We start from the raw sequence: 20,034 nt of genomic DNA on the forward strand, positions 1-20,034 counted from the left end.
TTGTGCACTATGCGGTGTCTGTTCTGTTACTGCTTTCTGTGGTAGTCGGGATCGCACTCAAGTGTGTTTTTGGTAGTGATGGTTCGTGCTTGTAGGTGGTGCTGTCGAAGTATAGCTCACTGTGCTCTGAGCTGGCTGGGATCCGGAATGCAGCACTTCCCTCAGGAGTGTCATCCCTTCGACGCACTCTTAAATGAGTTGGTTCATGTTTGTAGTTCAAAAAAAGGTCTATGCAAGTAACTTTGGATGTTTCAATTGCTTTTATTTTCTTGAGTTTTTTTGTTCGTTTTATTCCTTCATAATACGTTTCCCAAAAAAATGTATTACGATTGCTCCCAATGCATTTCGGGCGTTAGCCCTTCATCAGGGGTTTGAAAGTCCTGCAAAATAATACAAGAGCATGTGGTTCCATATGTCAAGTATTTGCATAAAAGTTAAATTAACATGTTGTTTAATCATGCATGTGAAATACTGGAATGACGGTAGCGCGGATTCGGGAAGACGGTATCGGAAAGGCGGTTGCAAATGTTAAAGAAAATTGTTTCTGAGTTTAACTGTTCGTGACAAGTCGGTGAGTGAATAGGTCAGTACATCGGTAGTGACGCGATCGTGAAACATTTAAAAGAATCGGGTGTTTGTGATTTGTATAGTGAATTCACGCGTTGGGTAAAGTGATAAGTAATTACATATGTGTCGATCGTGTTCTATGATAGTGAATTATCGCTTAACTGGAAATGTGCAACATGCAATGTGAGCTGCCGTGAACTTTAATTCTGACCTGCAATATATCGGCTCTCCGTACGTTAAGTATAGCTGTATGAAAGAAGAGAGCAATGTTAAAGAACGCGTCCTGCGCAATAGTTTGTAAAACTTGCTGTGCAATGACGAGCGATATCTCGGAACTTACCGATAAGCGTGTGGAGATTGGCGGGTGTCTCGAACTCTGTCGGGGTCAGTGGAAAGTGATTGCGAAGGTGCTTATGTGTGTGTGTACTGGATTGGTGCCTTTGTGGTCACGTGTTTACCAGCAGTAGTAACAAGGAGCGTGATTTGTGTTGCGGACGTCTTAAAGCGTCAACAGTGATAGGTGGTAACTAAGCGACGGTTGTGTTTGATTGCTTCAGCGTAAGTGTCGAGGGTGAGCATGTATATAAACCCGGTGTTTGTGTGTGTAATTACTTGTTCACGAAAAAGCAATTTGTAGAAAGTATAAACAATATGAAATACCAGCTTAAAATGACAGGTGCATGTTAGGTTTAAACTATAGCAGTGCGATACTGTGCAATTGCAAATTGTTATAAACAAGAAATCTTGAAACTTAGAAATGTTAAAGGTAACAATTATATTCTAAGCGTTCATTAAGTCCCTTGGGTTGTACCGTACATAAACGGTCTATCCAGTGTAGTTCACATCTCAGTAGGTGTTGGGTATTGTCTCTGCCCGGTAATGCGGTAACTATCTCCAGAATGCAAAATCTCAGTTGGCTGGGATTGTGATTCAATTCATTAAAATGTGTAGCCCCTGTTGATTTGATTTTTTTTGTGCGTATGTTGCTTTTGTGCTCTGTGAGTCTTGTTTTGATTTTTCTTGATGTTTGGCCCACGTAGGACAAGCCACATGGGCATTTCAACATGTAAATGAGATTGGAACTGTCACATGTCCCGTTTACTCTGAGTCTGATTTTGGTTCCTCTGGTTGGATGGCTTATTTCATTGCCTTTAATTATCGCATTACAATTTCCGCAATTGTGACAGGGCAATGTGCCCTTGAATTCTTTGGTGGGTGATGCTGTCTTCTGTTTCAATAGTTCTTTGATGTTTTTAGTTCTTTCATACGCAAAGATTGGTTGGTGTGAAAAAAGTTCCTTGAAATCTTCTTTTATTTCTAGTAGTGGCCAGTGTTTTAAGATCACTTTTTGATATGGTAACTTCTGGTGGAATATTTTGAAATGAAGACCGTCTTTCTTTTGTCCTCCCTGACTTGATTTTAACAATTGTTCTCTTTTCAAGACCTGTACTCTATCAGCCGCCTGTATCAGTGTGTTCTCAAGATATCCACGTTTTTTTAATTTAGTCAAGGTTACAGTTTTTTTTTCATGATGTACTTTCCAATGATGCAATTCTTTTGATGCGGAGCAACTGTGAAAATGGTAAGTGTCTTTTTAAAGAAGGTTGGTGGAAACTGTGAAAGTGGAGGAGGTTGTTTCTGTCAGTAGGTTTTTGATATACGGTTGTTTGGATGTTGCCATGATCGTTGATAACTAACACGTCCAGAAATGATAGTTGAGTTCCACTTTGATTGTGGGTGAATTGAATCCGTTCGTTCACGGAGTTGAGTTCTTGGATTGCTGCCTCCAATTCAGTGTTTGATCCCCTCCATAGGATGAAAATGTCATCGATATATCTTTTGTATGTGATGAGGTTCTCTTTCCACTTTGGTTGACTTAGAATCTGATCGGTTTCAATCTGGTGCATGAAGATGTTGGGGTAGGCCGGTGCCGCACAATTGCCCATGGAAGTTCCTGAGTTTTGACTGTAGAATTCATTGTCCCATTGGAAATAACTATGATATAGTGTGAAGTGCATTAGTTTTAGGAGTAGCAATTTCAAATTTTCTTCTTTGTCACTGTTGATTAACACTGTTTCCAAAGCTGATAGTCCAAGGTTGTGCGGGATGGAAGTGTAATGGGCCTTTACATCAATGGTGCACAGGATCATGTTGGGAGTGAATGCTGCTTTCTGTTTTCCAAAATGTTCAAGAAGTGTGTTGTGTCCTTCACATAGGTTGGTATTTTTTTCACTAACCGTTGTAGTTGTTTATCTATGAACTTTCCAACTGGTTCATGAATGGAGTTGACGGTTGAAACTATGGGACGAAATGGTGGATTGGTTGGGTCTTTGTGGATTTTTGGGATCATGTACAGGTATGGTATGGACGGGTGTGACTTGATTAGAAATTCCTTGTCTTTATTGGTGAGAACATCATTCTCAATTGCTTCATCAACAATGTTGGTAAGGATTCTGGTGAATTCCTTGGTGGGATCCACTCCCATTTTCATGTAGGTGTTTCTGTCATTCACGTGTTCATTTACGTTGTTTGTGTAGAACTCTGTGTCCGTGATTATGAGCCAAGCCCTTATCTGCCTGTCTTATGGTTATATCCTTGTTGGTTGCCAAATTTTGTAAGGCTTGTCTTTCCTTCTGTGTCATGTTAGTGGATTTGCTTTCTTCTGATTTGAAAATCCTTAATATGTCTTTATTTACGACCTTTTCAAAGGCAGCTAGAACTTTATGACTGACTGGGGGTACATATTTGCTAGGATTTCTCAGTCTCGTGAGATTGTCAGGCTTGTTTTCTTCTTCCATGGATGATTTCTCAATGACATTTGTGAAAAAGTGTTTAGTCGTAAACTTCTCATTAATTTGTATACATTCACTTGTGTTTCCAAGAGGTTGGAATGGTATGTAGGGACGAACGAAGTCCCTTTTTGTAGGGTTTTGGTCTGAAACGGTGAGATTTGGTGTTTAGAGATGTTAATTATGAGATTCTCTGACTCCTCGTGTTCTTGGCTACCGATTCTGTGGAGGGTCCTGCTCTTCCTTCTGCTCTTGCTCCTCCTGGTTATTCTTGTAGTCCCCGGCCTCTTTCTAAAAAAGGAACCGCGGATGGTTGTTTGGGGTGTCTTTCTTTGCTTCTGTCATCTTGTATTATTCTTTCATCTCTTCTATCCTCTTGTAGTGATCTTTCATTTCTTTTATCACCTTGTGTTGGTCTCTCACTTCTTTGGTAAGTTGCACCTCTCCTCTGTTATTGTGAGTCGTCTGATGATGTTTCATCTGTTGATTTGTATGATGTGGGTCTTTGTTGACGTCTTCGAGCATAGATGTCTGCCCAATTGTAGACTTCACCTGTGCGGTAGTCTGTGGTGTCCCTTTTGAACTTTCGAAGTTTACGATCGTTGATTTACTTCGTGTATGTATCAAGTTGGGTGTTGATATCCTCGAAAGCCTCATCCCATTCTTCTTTTGTCATCATTTTATTTAGTTCGTCTTTGAGTAGTAATGCTTCTTGGTTCAGGTCCTCTATATGTTTTGACAGCTCTTCTATTATTAGTAATATGAGGTCTAAAGAGCACTTGTTTAGTATGGCGAACCACTTTTCTGTAAATCTCGCGTTGTTTTTGCACAGGGTAGATTTGAGTGATATCCTGAGGCCACGAGGGATACGTTGGGCTTTATGATACTTTATGAGAGTACTGGCGTGTAGTTTTTGGTTGATAATTCTTTTCGACATGTATATCAATTGTTTTATGTTAGCTTGGGTGGAACCTGTGCTGGAGGTAGGGGTGTCTTCATCCTCTTGTCCTCTGCTGTGAATGCTAAGGTTTCCGCTCTTTGGTCGGTCGTGTATGCGATGTCTTCGTATTGCATGTTTTTAGCTTGATGTTCAATGGTTGGTGCTGATGTGACTATTGGCACAGTTGGGAACTATGTTGCTTTCTGTGGTAGTCGGGATCGCACTCAAGTATGTTGTTGGTAGTGATGATTTGTGCTTGTAGGTGGTGCTGTCGAAGTATAGCTCACTGTGCTCTGAGCTGGCTGGGTTCCGGAATGCGGCACTTCCCTCAGGAGTGTCGTCCCTTCGACGCACTCCTAAATGAGTTGGTTCATGTTTGTAGTTCAAAAAAAGGTCTTTGCAAGTAATTTTGGATGTTTCAATTGCTTTTATTTTCTTGAGTTTTTTTGGTTCGTTTTATTCCTTCATAATACGTTTCCAAAAAATATTTATTACGATTGTGCCCAATGCATTTCAGGCGTTAGCCCTTCATCAGGGGACTTAAAAGTTCTGCAAAATAATACAAGAGCATGTGGTTCCATATGTCAAGTATTTGCATAAAAGTTAAATTAACATGTTGTTTAATCATGCATGTGAAATACTGGAACGACGGTAGGGCAGATTCGGGAAGACGGTATCGGAAATGCGGTTGCAAATGTTAAAGAAAATTGCTAGTGAGTTTAACGGTTCGTGACAAGTTAGTGAGTAAATAGGTCAGTACGTCGGTAGTGACGCAATCGAGAAACATTTAAAGGAATCGGGTGTTCGTGATTTGTATAGTGAATTCACGCGTTGGGTAAAGTGATAAGTAATTACATACGTGTCGATCGTGTTCTATGACAGTGAATTATCGCTTAACTGGAAATGTGCAAAATGCAATGTGAGCTGCCGTGAACTATAATTCTGACCTGCAATATATCGGCTCTCCGTACGTTAAGTGTAGCTGTATGAAAGAAGTGTCTTTGAAAATATCCAGAGCTGCCTCCTCGCGCTCTTTGTCCCATTCTGCTGCCATCGCTTTCTTGAGATTTATACTCCCTTGGTTCCCACTGTCTGTGATTGCGCAATGCGCTCAGAGCTACCTCTCCCTTTGGCGTTCGCTACGTGTGGCACTACAGACTCTCCGTTATCGCTTCAGTTAGTCTCACCCATTCCCACATCGCCCTCCGGCCCCACAGACTGAGGATACTCACTTTTGCGTTGGCGAAGAACTGTCTGCTCTGTAGGTGTCTTGCCTTGGGGGGCTCTAGATATTCCTCTTGTTGAAGAAATTTTCAAAGTGAGTTTTTCTGGCTAAACTGGAGCTCCAGATCGAGGAGGGTCGGTGTGAGAGGTTTCCAGATCACCTCTAAATGTGGACACAATCCTGTGTTCATTCCTTTCAGAAAGCAGGCACCGTCTCCGTGGGATTCTTTGTCAAGGGTATTTATTTACCAAGAAGTGCAAATTAAATTTTTATAGTGCTACAATGTAACCCATTGGTTGTGAAAGAACAACAGAATTTCCATGTGATAATCCAAAGACATAGAGGGTTAAATAGCATACATTTTGCAAGTCATGTATAATACTTTGTGACACAATGTTTGTAAATGCTACTTTACAAAATGAGTTGATGTTCCCCACAAGGTTTCGTATCCTCTTTTATATTATGTTTGCTTACTGAGTGTATTATACAGATTTTAAGTGCTCGGTAACTGAGTCTGTTTGTTGTTCATGCATGACTGTCTGCGTGTATGTGACTATGGACATAGAAGACAAATGCGCCCCGTATATATGTCATCAGCGCATGTCCACTCTGTAAGATACCCGTACCGGCATGTGTTTAACCTCCTAGTGGGGCGTCAGGAAAAAAACGTGAGTAATGGCTTGTCCCTGCCAAGGACATATGTGTAAGCCTGGTATTTATGTGCCTGATGTGATTGAGTTCCTCATTTTGAACGTGGCGCACGTGTCTTTTAGTGTTTCTGATGAAGATTAGGGAGATATTGCAGCGTGTGGGAAGGTTTTACGCGAACGGAAAAGAAATAACTGTCACGAGCCCCAAAGCCTGAATAAATATTTCAGTGTGAATGCTCGAATGGCAGTGCCTGTGGTGTTCAGGTTTGACGGATTGCTTTTTCAGACTTAGTCTTAGTCTGAATAGCCTTGGTTCAAACTAACAGGACTCGCCGTTGGATGAGGGACAGGACCCTGAAGCGATCAAACTGGTTGATATCACGGCCCCCTTAGGTCTTGCCCCCTACCTTTCTGGACCAACACATGAAAAGGGTCATACCCTGGATCAGGTTTTTTCTACGTCTCCCATAGAGGTGCTGGCACTCTTGCCAGTGCTTTGGTCAGATCATAGGCTGGCAAAATTCTATATACTCGGCACAAAGAAACCATCTAGCATTGCTCCTAGGCAGCAGGGACGAGCCCCTAGGGCACTTCATCGGGTGACTCCTGAAATGTTGGCCCAGGCGGCTCTTGATCATCCCTGCCCTTCGACTGGAGACCTGGAGAGGGATTTAGAGTCCTTGCAAGCGTGGTTAATGGATAGGCTGAATGATCTAGCCCCTGAGATGGCCCCCCCGATTAACATCTAAGCGGGTCTCGGCCCCTTGGTTCACTGAAGCATTATCGGCCTCTCGACGGCAGTGCAAGGTGGCGGAAAGGGCATGGCAGTCTCAATATGATCTCGTGGCCAGGCTTGCCTACAGAACAGCGGTTAAAGCATACCATCGGGATATTCTCCTTGGAAAGAAAGATTACTTGGCAAGGAGGATAGAGGCCGCTTCAAATTCCTGCAAAGAGATTTTTACGATCGTCAGGGAGTTTACAGCCCCACGTTCCAATTCGACCCAGGCCGCTAACTCTGAGCCGTGGGTTTCTGCCCTTGCTGATTTCTTTACCACCAAGATTAAACTGATTCAGGATTCTTTTCCCTTGAAGGTGGTTGAAGTACCCCCCAGTTTTGAGGACGGGTCAGTTTTGGCGGCCCGGTGGGTCCAGTCCTGGCAGACTTTCCGTCAATCTCAGCTGTATCCTCATTGGCACTTATGCCCAATCTTAAATCTGGGTCGCCTCTTGACCCTTGTCGGGCCAAATTTTTGGCTAAAATGGCTGAAGTGGTGAATCCACTGGCAAACCCACTCTTGAATCTCTCCTTGAGTCGGGGGGTGGTACCACAGGCCTGGAAACAGGCGAATGTTATTCCCCTTCTCAAGAAACCTGGTCTAGACCCTGAGGTTCTGGCCAACTAAAGGCCTATCTCTCTTCTCCCTGCGTTGGTTAAGATCTTGGAGAAGCATGTGCACACCGTGCTCTCCAATTTTCTGGAATCGTACAATCTGCTGCACCCTACTCAATCTTGCTTCCGCCCCAATTTAAGCACCGAGACGGCACTTTTGGAGGTGTCTGAAGCCATTAAAGAGGCACTGGACTCGGGGGGCAAGGCTATGCTCGTAATGCTAGACTTGTCGGCGGCTTTTGACACCATCCCCCATGAGGGTCTCCTCGCCAGACTTTATGAGATCGGTCTGAGAGGGACGGTGTTCAGCTGGTTTAAATCATTTTTGGCTGGCCGTCGACAAACGGTTTGGGTCCCACCTAGCTCTGCCGTGATGCCGCCTTTGGGAGTCGGAGTTCCACAGGGCTCTGTGCTGAGCCCGACTCTTTTTAGCATCTTTATGACCCCTCTGGCACCCCTCTGGGGCCCAGATCGTTTCCTATGCCGACGATACCTAGCTCTTCTTTACGTGCAGGAAAGGAGAAGATTTTGATGGAGAGAGTATCCGTGAGTGCCTTGGGGCTGTTTTCAAATGGTTCCAGCTCAACAGCCTCAAGTGCAACTCAGATAAATCTGAGGTACTCTTCTTCGGCTGTCCATCCGATCCGGATTGGCAGGAATGGTGGCCGGTTAACATGTTCCCTCCAGCGGGCTCGTCCCGGCTAGCAAATAATCTGGGGATCAAGATTGACAATGGTCTGGCGTTAAGATCTCAGATCCTTGGTCTTACGGGAGCATGTTTTGGCCTCCTCAGGATGCTCCGTAAGACAACGGTGCAGGCCTTAATAGGCTCAAGATTGGACTATTCCAACGTCCTATATCTCGGCCTGCCGGAATATCTCCTGCAACGGCTACAGGTGGTCCAGAACTCGGCCGCAAGGGCCATTTTTGGTCTGTATAGGCGAGCCAGAGTTTCCGGTCTCTTGCAGTCGCTCCATTGGCTGCCTATCCGGAAGCGGATAGTTTTCAAGGCTTTGACCTTGGCCCAGAATGCTCTCCACGCCTCGGGAGCCAAATATCTCCAGAAGAGGATTGCCTTTTACCATCCGGCCAGATCTCTGAGGTCCGAATCACTGTTCCTGGCTGTGGTCCCACAAGTAAAAAGGGCTCGTATTGGAGGTCGCTCTTTTAAGCTGTTGGCGCCACAGCTTTGGAACACTTTGCCCCTAGCATTACGCAGTACCTCTAATTTGCTGAACTTCAGGAAGGGCCTTAAAACTTTGCTTTTCGCCCTTTAGGTTGCTCTTTTTTCTTTCTGCCTGGTCTGTTTTATTTTACTGTGTTGTGTTTCTCTCTGTTACTGGTTCGTCAATAAAACCGCCGGGACACTTCTTGGAGTAGCCGTGCGCTATAAGAGACCATATTAACATAACATAACATAACATAAAATTGTGTTTAATGCGCGCCCGGGCAATGTAAATTACCGTGTCAGTTTCCATGTACCTCACATTCTTATAAGTGTTTAGAGTTTCGCCCTTGTGTTGTTATATCGCCTGGTGCGCAGTGTGACGGGCTATATTGGTGTGAGGTAAATTTGTTTGGGAAGCATGGCGGTATTATGCCCAAGTGGGCTTTAATATACGAGATTGCTCTCAAACGGGCATGCAGTTAAAAGCTGATGATTCCAGAGTTACCCTCGCCGTGCGCTTTAGCAAAGTATTACGCTTTATCTCTCATGAGCACCGGTCTGTACAGGGCGCATTTGGAGGAGGCTTATGAGCTATGTCTTTAAAGCCCTTCGTGCTATGCTCAGTAAGTAAAAGGCCTGTCTACTGGTAAAATTTTATTGTCACATATAGTTTGTTACAGGTGCAACTAAGCACATATACTGCGAAGTCAGTCTTGCAAGTATAGTGTTCCCTGATTATGTGTAGTGTTTTTCTGAACGGGAGTTCTACTGTTTTGGTGTTAGCTCCGTGTAAACATGCCTTGCACTTAGAGCACTTGAAGAAACCTTTTTGTGCCTGTAACCAGGACGTGTTCTTATTTTTGTTTACAATTGGGGCATAGTTTCCCAGTTCCTGCCGCATCGAGGTTGCTCTACGGAATGTTAACTGGGGTAGTTTGGCACACATGGGTCCAATGGTGGTGTCTGTTCTAATGAGTGGACAGTGCCGGTATATGATTTTGCGCATGTCTTTATGGTATTTCGTGAAACTTGTCATCAGTCTCGGTATGATGAAATGTTTTGTTTTATTTGGCTCGTTGACTGTCTTAGGTTTCCCTTTGAGTAGATCTTGTCGGGTAGTTTTTATATATATATATTGTCCGCACGGAAAGTGCATCGAGGGACAGGCTGGAGCTTATATATATATCAGTGATGTCATCAGTGATGTCATTTGAGATGTCATCAGTGATGTCACTGACCATGTCATGAATGATGTAATATGTGACATCATCAGCAGTGGATTGCGGGTGCGCAAAATATAGTTAGTACAACTAACTATATAGGAGCAATTTCAATGGTTTTGTATGAGTGAAATGTCCAGCTAACTCTAACACCCCTAAAACTTATAGTTTTTTGAGTGAATTTTAAAGGTTTTTTAAATGCTAATTCCTAACTATATAAGGCCTGAAACCTATGGTTTTTTCAGTGAATTTCAAATGTTTTTTAAATGCTAATTCCTAACTATATAAGGCATGAAACCTATGGTTTTTTCAGTGAATTTGCAAGGTTTTTTAAATGCTAATTCCTAACTATATAAGGCCTGAAACCTATGTTTTTTTCAGTGAATTTCAAAGGTTTTTTTAATGCTAATTCCTAACTATCTAAGACCTGAAAGCCCACCCGGAATCTCCAGTATGCGCCAGGGGACTGCATTGCAGAGAGGTGTAATGAAGCCACGCCCCTTTATACACCTCTCTGCAACACAGCCCCCGTGCATTTTTGAAGAGGGGGAACTAATTCCCCTTGCATACTGGGGGCCCCTGGGGGCCAACTAGCCCACCTGGAACCTCCAGTATGCGCCAGGGGGCTGCATTGCAGAGGTGTAATGAGGCTATGCCCATTGTTATACCTCTCCGCAACGCAGCCCCCTGGCGCGTTTGCAGAGGGGGAACTAATTCCCCTTGCATACTAGGGGTACCTGGGGGCCAACTAGCCCACCAGGAGCCTCCAGTATGCGCCAGGGGGCTGCATTGCAAAGAGGTGTAATGAGGTCACACCCTTTTTTACACCTCTCTGCAATGCAGCCCCCATGCATGTTTGAAGAGGGGGATCTAATTCTCCTTGCATACTAGGGGTCCCTGGGGCCAACTCGCCCACCTGGAACCTCCAGTATGCGCCAGGGGGCTGCATTGCACAGAGGTGTAATGAGGCTATGCCCCTTTTTACACCTCTCTGCAACGCAGGCCACTGGCGCATTTGCAGAGGGGGGACTAATTCCCCTTGCATACTGGGGGTCCCTGGGTCATATCTTATCATATCTTTTTAGGAAAATAAAAGCATTTGAATATACACCAAGATTCAGCGCTTCAATAAGGACTCTAAGTGATATGATTTGATTGGACTTATTGTGCAAGTGGTGCTGTGCCAAACTTTGGAATAATCTTCACTACTCTCTACCACTTACTCTCTACTACTCCAATACTCTCTAATAGTCACTCTCTACTACTCATTCTCTACTACTCTCTTCTACTCTCTCTCTCTACTACTCAATCCCTACCACTCACTATCTACTACTCCCTACTACTCACTCTCTACTACTTTCTACTCTGTACTACTCACTCTCTACTACTCTCTCTCTACTACTCACTCTTTACTACTCACTCTCTACTACTCTCTACTACTCACTCTCTACTTTTCTCTCTCTACTACTCACTCTCTACTACTCTCTACTACTCACTCTACTACTCACTCTCTACTACTCTCTACTACTCACTCTCTACTACTCTCTACTACTCACTCTCTACTACTCTCTGCTATTCTCTCTCTGATACTCACTCGCTACTACTCTCTACTACTCACTCTCTACTACTCACTCTCTACTACTCTCTACTACTCACTCTTTACTACTCTCTACTACTCACTACTACTCACTCTACTACTTACTCTCTACTCACTCTCTACTACTCACTCTCTACTACTCTCTACTACTCACTCTAATATTCACTCTACTACTCTCTACGACTCACTCTCTGCTACTCTCTCTAATGCTCTCTACTACTCTCTACTACTCACTCTCAACTCTCTATTACTCACTTTCTACTCTCTACCTCTCTACCTCTCTCTACTTCTCTCTCTACTAGTCTCTACCTCTCTACCTCTACCTCTACCTCTCTACCTCTACCACTCTACCTCTCTCTACACGCACACATCTACACATATATATATATATATATATGCATATGCATTAATATATATGTATGTGTATATATATATATACATATCTATAAACATATATATTCTGCATATCTATATAAATACAAATATAAATGCATGCATACGTATACATATATGCATACATATGCATGTTATTTACATGAAAGTTTTAAAAACACTAATAAAAACAAAGCTAAAAACCCACCTCATTACAAACAGAATGGCTTTAACTTAAACGAGGGCGAGATCTATTGCATTTTCAACGCTTGTTTACTTTGGTTCCATCAAGAAGGCATTCAGATGTGTCACACATTTGCCATAAATTCTGAATGTTAGCACTCTAGTTGCTCAAAAGATCACTGTAGTAAAGCTACTGCTCACCAGGGAAGTCTGCTGCTGGTATTCAAAGTGCATGTTTCAGTCTGCATGTCAGAATTTTTTTAATGAAATAGAAGAGGATTTGAGAAGTCACTCAAAATGTGCCCTAATTTTTCTTTCTGAAGCACTAATCATACTTTCTATGGCAAAATGAATCCCCTAATTGTGTTCCCTTTTAAATTAAATGTTTTCAGACTTACCACTTCATTCCAATCAAGATGGCTTCTGGTGTGCCATACTTTTGTCATAAGTAAGACTGTTAGCGCTCTAGGTTTTCTTTAGAACACTCTGGGACATTCTGTCATTGGGCTATACTTGGGCTACATCTGGGTAAATTTTTGGGCTACATTTGGGCTCTTTTGTCTCTGGTGGCCATCTTGGGAGACTGCATGTCAGAATTTTTTAATGAAATTGAAGAGGATTGAGAAATTTCCTAGTTCACACAAAGGAAAGTTTCAATTCTATTAAGGACGCGGAGGCGAGGATTTTGCTAGTCCTTTCTCCATTTTATTGGACAGCACGTTAAAAGATATAAGAAAAAAAAACATTACATGAACTACCCAAACCAACATGGCAGCGGTAGTCATGGGAACGTATAGCCAATCACAGTCCACACAGCAGCATATAGGGACCCCACGTCGGTAGTCCTTCCTCTTTTCGTTGCTGCTGCTGGAAAGAAGTCCTCTTATCCACTAGTCCGTCTTCTGATCGGAGCCTAGGGAAGAGAAACAGTAATAATAGCCCATCCAGTACAATGCTGAAATCAATCAATACACATTGCAGTGGGAGAAAATATATATAATTGCAGTAAAAGGCAAAGAATATCATGTAAACACATATCATTCAATGTAAATATCAAGATATAAGAAAAATATTACTTCCCTCAAATGAATCCACAATTCAGGGAGGGAAGGCTAAACTAGGAAATTTCTCATTCTATGTCAGGAAGCGGAGGCGAGGATTTTGCTTGTTTAAAGCTTACTCACCACCAAAGAAGCAGCTTCATGGATTTGTCGCGTTCTAATCTAGGACCCCGATCAATACTGTGACCTTATGCCCCTATACGGCTATAATCCCTTTGTACCCCTATATTGGCATAAATGATCAAATGCAATATTCAGAAACTCGTCTCTGGCCTCACACGATCAGAGCCATATTTCAGAATCTCTTCCCCTGCAGCTTCCTCTGCAGCTCATTAGAGCAAATGACACAGCAGAAGCCACTATCTAAGATTCCTAGATTACACTCCGAGTTCTTCAACAAGGTAAAACTCAGCAACCTGGGAAAGCCCCTCTTGCTATGTTTTGATTAGTAATAGAACTCTAATGAGCACTGAGAGACGATCACTTCCTAGTGACATCTTTATTGACGTCTTATGTCCAAAAACTTACGCCAAACCAGGCACCTTTCAGGTATAAATACTACCAACGTTGCCTTAAGCAAATGCTGATGCTGATGCTATCGCTGCCTCAACGACATCGATGATAGCGATGGTGTAATGAACATAGGAGCAGAACAGCTGTCCCCTGTAGAGCCCAGCAGATACAAGCTGCCCACGGACGCTGCCCCTCCTCCTCCTCCTCGACGCGCTGCGAGAGACGCTATCTTTTCTCCTGCCGAGAAAATCCAGCTCCGGCGTTTCCAGCCTACTCTTGCGAGTGACTGGGATATCGAGTCCTGGAAGGAGATACAAGACCTCCAACATTCTATTCCAGAGGTATGGTGTTGACTAAAACCTTAGAGAGAATTCCTGAAGCAAACCTTGGCAAAACCAACTTAACTAAAACTGCTACTTACTTACTCCCTCTCAAGTACTAGGTTTAGGTCAGGTACACTGGGGTAGGCGTACTTAGAAGCACCAGTTGAGTACGTTAGCCTAATGTATATATGAATGTATATATGTTTTAGTCATTTTAAACCATTGTATGGCTATGAAACCATATCAATGCTTTTACAGTATTATTTCACAATCCTCATTTTACTGTACGCACTTTTTATAATAACTAGTCTTGCAATTGTGGCAATTCATTTCTCTTGTATGAGAAGAAAGACTGTTCAATAAATAATACATTTTTATTGAAAACGCCCGTCTCTCTATTCTCTGCATATTGGTGAAAGTAATCTGCACAAAACTGACTGAGTAAAATAACTGTCTATTGTTTCACACGACTCTAGAGATTGACTCTTATTCTAAGGAGCAAAGTTGTCATGTTTATGCGGTTGTTAAGTCAAGTCAAGTCATGGAATTTGTATAGCGCACTACATACCCAGAGGGTTTCAAGGCGCTTAGGAAGGGGAGGAGGGTTAATTGTCAAATATCCATGTTTTAAGTTGCTTTCTGAATGCTAGGTGGTTCTGGGTAAGGCGAAGGTACGCGGGGAGTGAGTTCCATGTTTTGGCAGCCAGGTATGAAAAGGATCTGCCTCCCATGGTGGTCTTGTTGATGCGAGGTACAGTGGCGAGGGCTAGGCTGGAAGAGCGTAGTTGGCGGGAGGGGGTGTAGAAGGACAGTCGTGAGTTGAGGCAATCTGGTCCGATGTCGTAGAGTGATTTGTGTGCGTGGGTAAGCAGACGGAAAGTGATCCTCTTGTTGACGGGTAGCCAGTGGAGGTCTTTAAGGTGACCGGAGATGTGTTTGTTGCGTGGGATGTCTAGTATGAGCCTGGCTGAGGCGTTTTGGATTCGTTGGAGTTTCTTCTGGAGTTTTGCGGTAGTACCTGCGTAGAGGGTGTTACCGTAGTCCAGTCGGCTCGTGACCAGAGCGTGGGTGACTGTTTTCCTTGTTTCGGAGGGGATCCAGCGAAATGTTTTCCTGAGCATGCGAAGAATGTTGAAGCATGAAGAGGATACGGCGCTGACTTGTCTGTTCATTGAGAGTGAAGAATCCAGGATGACGCCTAGGTTTCGTGCGTGGTCTGTCGGGATGGGTGCTTTTCCGAGGGCTTCTGGCCACCAGGAGTCGTCCCAAGCAGAGGGGGATGTACCTAAGATGAGGACTTCTGTTTTGTCCGAGTTCAGTTTCAGACGGCTTTGTTTCATCCATTCGGCAACTTCTTTCATTCCTTCGTGTAAGTTAGCTTTGGCGGTGCTGGGGTCATTGGTGAGGGAGAGGATCAGTTGAGTGTCGTCCGCGTAAGAGATGATGTTGAGGTTGTGTTGGCGTGCGATGGCCGCGAGGGGGCTCATGTATACGTTGAAGAGGGTGGGACTGAGTGAGGATCCTTGTGGTACGCCGCAGATGACTTCAGAGGCCTCGGACTTGAATGGAGGAAGGCGGACTCTCTGGGGTCTTCCTGTGAGGAACGAGGTGATCCATTCAAGTGCTTTTCCTTGGATTCCGATGTTATTGAGGCGTTGTAAAAGGGTGCTGTGGCAGACTGTGTCGAAAGCTGCAGAGAGGTCAAGGAGGATGAGGGCGACTGTGTCTCCATTGTCCAGTAGAGTTCGAATGTCGTCTGTTGCTGCGATGAGGGCGGTCTCAGTGCTGTGTTTAGCTCGGAAGCCAGATTGTGAGGAGTCGAGGGATTTGTTGGCTTCGAGGAAGGCGGCGAGCTGGTTGTTGACAGCCTTTTCGATGACTTTGGCCGGGAATGGAAGAAGCGAGATGGGGCGGTAATTTTTGAGTTCGGTGGGGTCTGCTGTTGGTTTTTTCAGGAGGGCGGTGAGTTCAGCGTGTTTCCAGTCTTCCGGGAAGGTGGCGGAGTTGAGGGAGCAGTTGATGACGTCTCGGAGGTGTGGTGCTATAACGGAGTCTGCTTTGTTGAATATGTGGTGAGGACATGGGTCTGTGGGGGATCCTGAGTGGATGGAATTCATCAGCCGGATGGTGTCCTCAGTGGAGATTGGGTTCCAGTTGTTAAGGGTGTTCACGGGGGGAGGATGATCAGCAAATGGTAGGGTGGGTTGGTTTCCGGGTTGGTTGTCAAAGCTGTTGTGGATGTCTGCAATCTTGTTGTGGAAAAATGAGGCTAGGGAGTCGCAGAGGGCTTGAGATGGGGTGATGTCGTTGGAGTTGGCCGAGGGATTGGAAAATTCCTTGACGATGTTGAAAAGTTCCTTGCTGTTGTGGGCGTTGTTGTCAAGTCGATCTTTGAATGCTGTTTTCTTGGCTTTTCGGATCAGTTGGTGGTGAATGCGGGTGGCGCTTTTGAAGGCGTCCTTGGTGCTGGTGGTTGGGTCTTTTTTCCAAGCCTTTTCAAGGGAACGGCAGAGTTTCTTGGACTTCTTGAGATCATCGTTGAACCATGAGGCCTTCTTGCTGCCAGGTTTTCTTTGACGTTTTTTGAGTGGTGCTAAGGTGTCGGCGGTGTTGGATAACCATAGGGTGAGGTTGGCGGCGGCTTCTTGTCTGTACCAGGGAAGCTGATCACTTCCTATTCAGTCAAGAAAGTTTCCAGTGACCTCTGAGCTAGTTTGTAACAAACCCAATTAAGTTTAGCACAGTCAGTAGAGACCTGGAAGATCCGCACTTCTACGTCCATACTACTGTTTATGTTATTCCAATGCGCAGGGCCTATTGGGAAAATAGGAACTACACTACATGGCGCCCAACGTTTGGTAAGGCGATAAAACTAACGCAAGACGTTAGAGTGACTCAGTCGTGCATTTTTCACACAGACCCCTTTCTACCGTAAATACTCCAATAGACGTCTGGAGTGGGTGAAAGGTTAAAATCCGCCCGACCTTAGTAGGAAGAGATTCCTATGTAAAGCTCTGGTTTATTCAACGTTGAAGGATACAGTGTTCCAAAATATTGTGCACCTAATCTTTGTCTCCTTGGAGACCTGCTCTGCAAACCTTGCATTTATACAATGCCAGGAGAAAACGGAACCGCTGCACCCGCAGTAAATGCGACTCAGCAGGGTCCCGAAGGTACTACTGAACCGGATGCAATAATCATCCCGGCACATTTAAGAAAATCTATAACGTCAAAACTTATAGAAAATGGACTGACCACACAAGGTGGCACAGTCGTCTTCGTGATAGAGGCACACGAATATCGGCAGACAGAGGTATTCTATTCTTGGATAAAATTTCCAGCGGCAAACGCCGCAACACACGAGTTCCACTATTACAAAATAGGGGATCCACCAGAAGAGTACGCTCCTTTCGAGGAGATTGAAATCCCATTAAAATACCAAGAGCGCCTGCTCTGGTTTAAAGGCGCCCTAAAACATAATGATCATATTACCAGGCTCGGTCCACTAGGTAGACCAGGAGCAACGTGGCCGGTTCTAGCCAGCTACACACCACATCCAGACATTGATAAAATGTCAAGTGAAGAACTCTTAGTTAAAATAAGAGAATTAACAAAGGCATATAGAGAATTAGTTCAATTGACAATGGAGGATAAAACGATCCGCCAGAAGTTGAAGGAAACAGATATAACAGATCAACCAATTGAGCTTGTCAGAATCATAGAAAAATGCTATGAAGAACTAGGTAGAGACAGCTTGGGTGGAAAAGCAGTAAAGCCCCAACTGCTCGAAAATCCTGAAAAATTATTTATTAAAAATAATTCAAACACTCCTAAAAAGAGCTGGGATGGAAATAAACAATCCACTCCCAAGGAAAAAGTTTTCCAGTCCAGAGGAAGGTCTCCTCGACGGAGGGAAGGAACTCCGACTCGAGAACACCAGTCTCCCCAGAGGGAGCCCTCTGAGAAAAGATATAACCTTAGAAATAGGGATAATTTGAAGAAGTCTGATAGATATCAAAGTATTGATACACGTCCCTCTTGATCTTTTTTGCAGAAATCGGAAAGAAGAGGACGGTCAGACCCAGGAGAGCACACCAAGTCCAAAGACAAGGAACCTGCTCAAAATAAAAAGTTACAATTTCCGAAAAAGAAGGTAGCCAGTATTAGAGTAATCGAACATGCCGAGAATACTGAGGACACAGTTGAAAAACGGGGAGTGGGCACAGACAATGCTAGACAGTGCAGCAGAAATCAGTATAGCTCGCAAGATCCTGATGAGTCATCTGGAGACAGTGGACACGAATGAATACATTCAGGTTGAAACTGCCGACACCAGAGTTAGCGAGCCCCATAAGATATACGAAATAACATTGCGTATAGAGGGTGATAAGACTAGGAAAATAAGGGGTCTATTTTGGGATAAACTCTCAAAAGGCTATGATATTCTGTTAGCTGAAAAAGATTGGCCCCCGGAGTTTGTCAGGGAGTGCCCTCGTGGCGAAGAAATGATTATGCCTGCCTTCTCGAATCACATTCCGATTCACAAAAAATACACTTATGCAAGGAAATGGGCAGTGGCCCAGGCACCAGCATTATATAAAAATCATGTAGGATGGGATGAGGACTCTCCTCCTCACAAAATCCAGTTAAAAAGTCAACTGACTGCACAAAGGCAGTATCCCATTATGCAAGAAGCTAAAAAACAAGTCAGGGAGATTTTAGATCAACTTGAATACCAGGGGGTGATTGAAACATGCACCTCTCAAATGAACAATCCTTTGTTTTCCTGTCTCCAAACCAGACAATTCATATCGTCTAGTTTTGGAATACAGACACCTTAACGCATGTTGCAAAACATTTACAGTACAAAATTCGCATAGTGCTGTACTAATGAATAACATAGTTAGGAAAACATATAAAACGACATTAGACATATCAAATGGTTTCTTTTGTCAAAACATTGCACCAGAAAGCAGATACTTGACAGCTTTCTCAGTAATGGGGTCTCAGAAAAATGTCTGTAGGCTCCCACAGGGATTCAAGAACAGCCCAGGACTATTCTCAGCTAGAGTAACAGAGTTACTACAAATATATGATGATGAGGCATTATCTTACGTAGATGATATCTATCTCACAGACGACGACTTGGAGACTCACTTGAAAAGAGTGAACACCATTATACTTGGGTTCGCAGCAGAGGGTTACAAATTCAACTTTAAAAAGTCTCGAATTGCCCATCTGACAGTATTATATAGGATACGAATTATCAAGTGAAGGAAAAAGCCTAGCGGACAACTTCTTAGAGAAGTGCGCTGTACTCCAAGCTCCAAAAACGCTGAAGAACTTACAATCGATTCTAGGCTTCCTGAATTTCGGTAGAACATACATTCTAAATTACGCAGAGAGGGTTAAACCTCTCTACGAATTAATTAAACCTGATTTTAAACCAATCAATTGGACTCAAAAACACACAGAAATTTTGAGATCACTGCAAACAGACATGTTAGCAAAAACAAAATTAGATACACGTGACAGCACACGCGATCTTGTAATCCGAGTCATCCCAGGAAGATGCGGATTCACGTACCTGACCTCTAATGAGGGAGAAAAGGTACCAATTTCAATTAAATCTCACTTGTACACACAAGCAGAAAATCTTAGGTAAGTATCAGGGACCCCCTGTTAAGGATCGACTCCTGGGTCAGGGAAATAACAATTTTAAAAAAGCACACACCCAGGCAGACTTAAGCTACAAGGAACTGGCTATATCGCAACACATTTGTGTGAACACATTATGATAAATACACAAAAAGAACAATTAGTACAACAGACTGTTATGATATCAAAAAATATATATTTTTAATTTCAATTTCTTTTAAAACATTATAAAATGAAGGGTTAGTGAATATCACTTGATTATATATGGTGTATATAGTTAATAATTTCTACATTGATTATGAATAACAATTCCATGGTATATTGATAAAATCAGAACAGAAAAGAAAACAATTAAAAATCAGTTTCAGAGTTATT

General features: G+C 43.4%; 1 protein-coding gene and 1 pseudogene across 1 annotated transcript in view; one reads left to right on the forward strand and one right to left on the reverse strand.

Moving 5' to 3' along the window:
- The window catches only part of LOC147710048 (butyrophilin subfamily 1 member A1-like), a 743,009-nt gene that overhangs the window by 454,503 nt on the left and 268,472 nt on the right, over positions 1-20,034 (forward strand). The gene's annotated exons all lie outside the window — the stretch shown is intronic.
- LOC147710049 (uncharacterized) overlaps positions 3,084-20,034 on the reverse strand; it is a 31,938-nt pseudogene continuing 14,987 nt past the window's right edge.

The sequence above is a fragment of the Lissotriton vulgaris genome, chromosome 5 (assembly GCF_964263255.1).
Source record: "Lissotriton vulgaris chromosome 5, aLisVul1.2, whole genome shotgun sequence".
NCBI lineage: Eukaryota > Metazoa > Chordata > Amphibia > Caudata > Salamandridae > Lissotriton > Lissotriton vulgaris.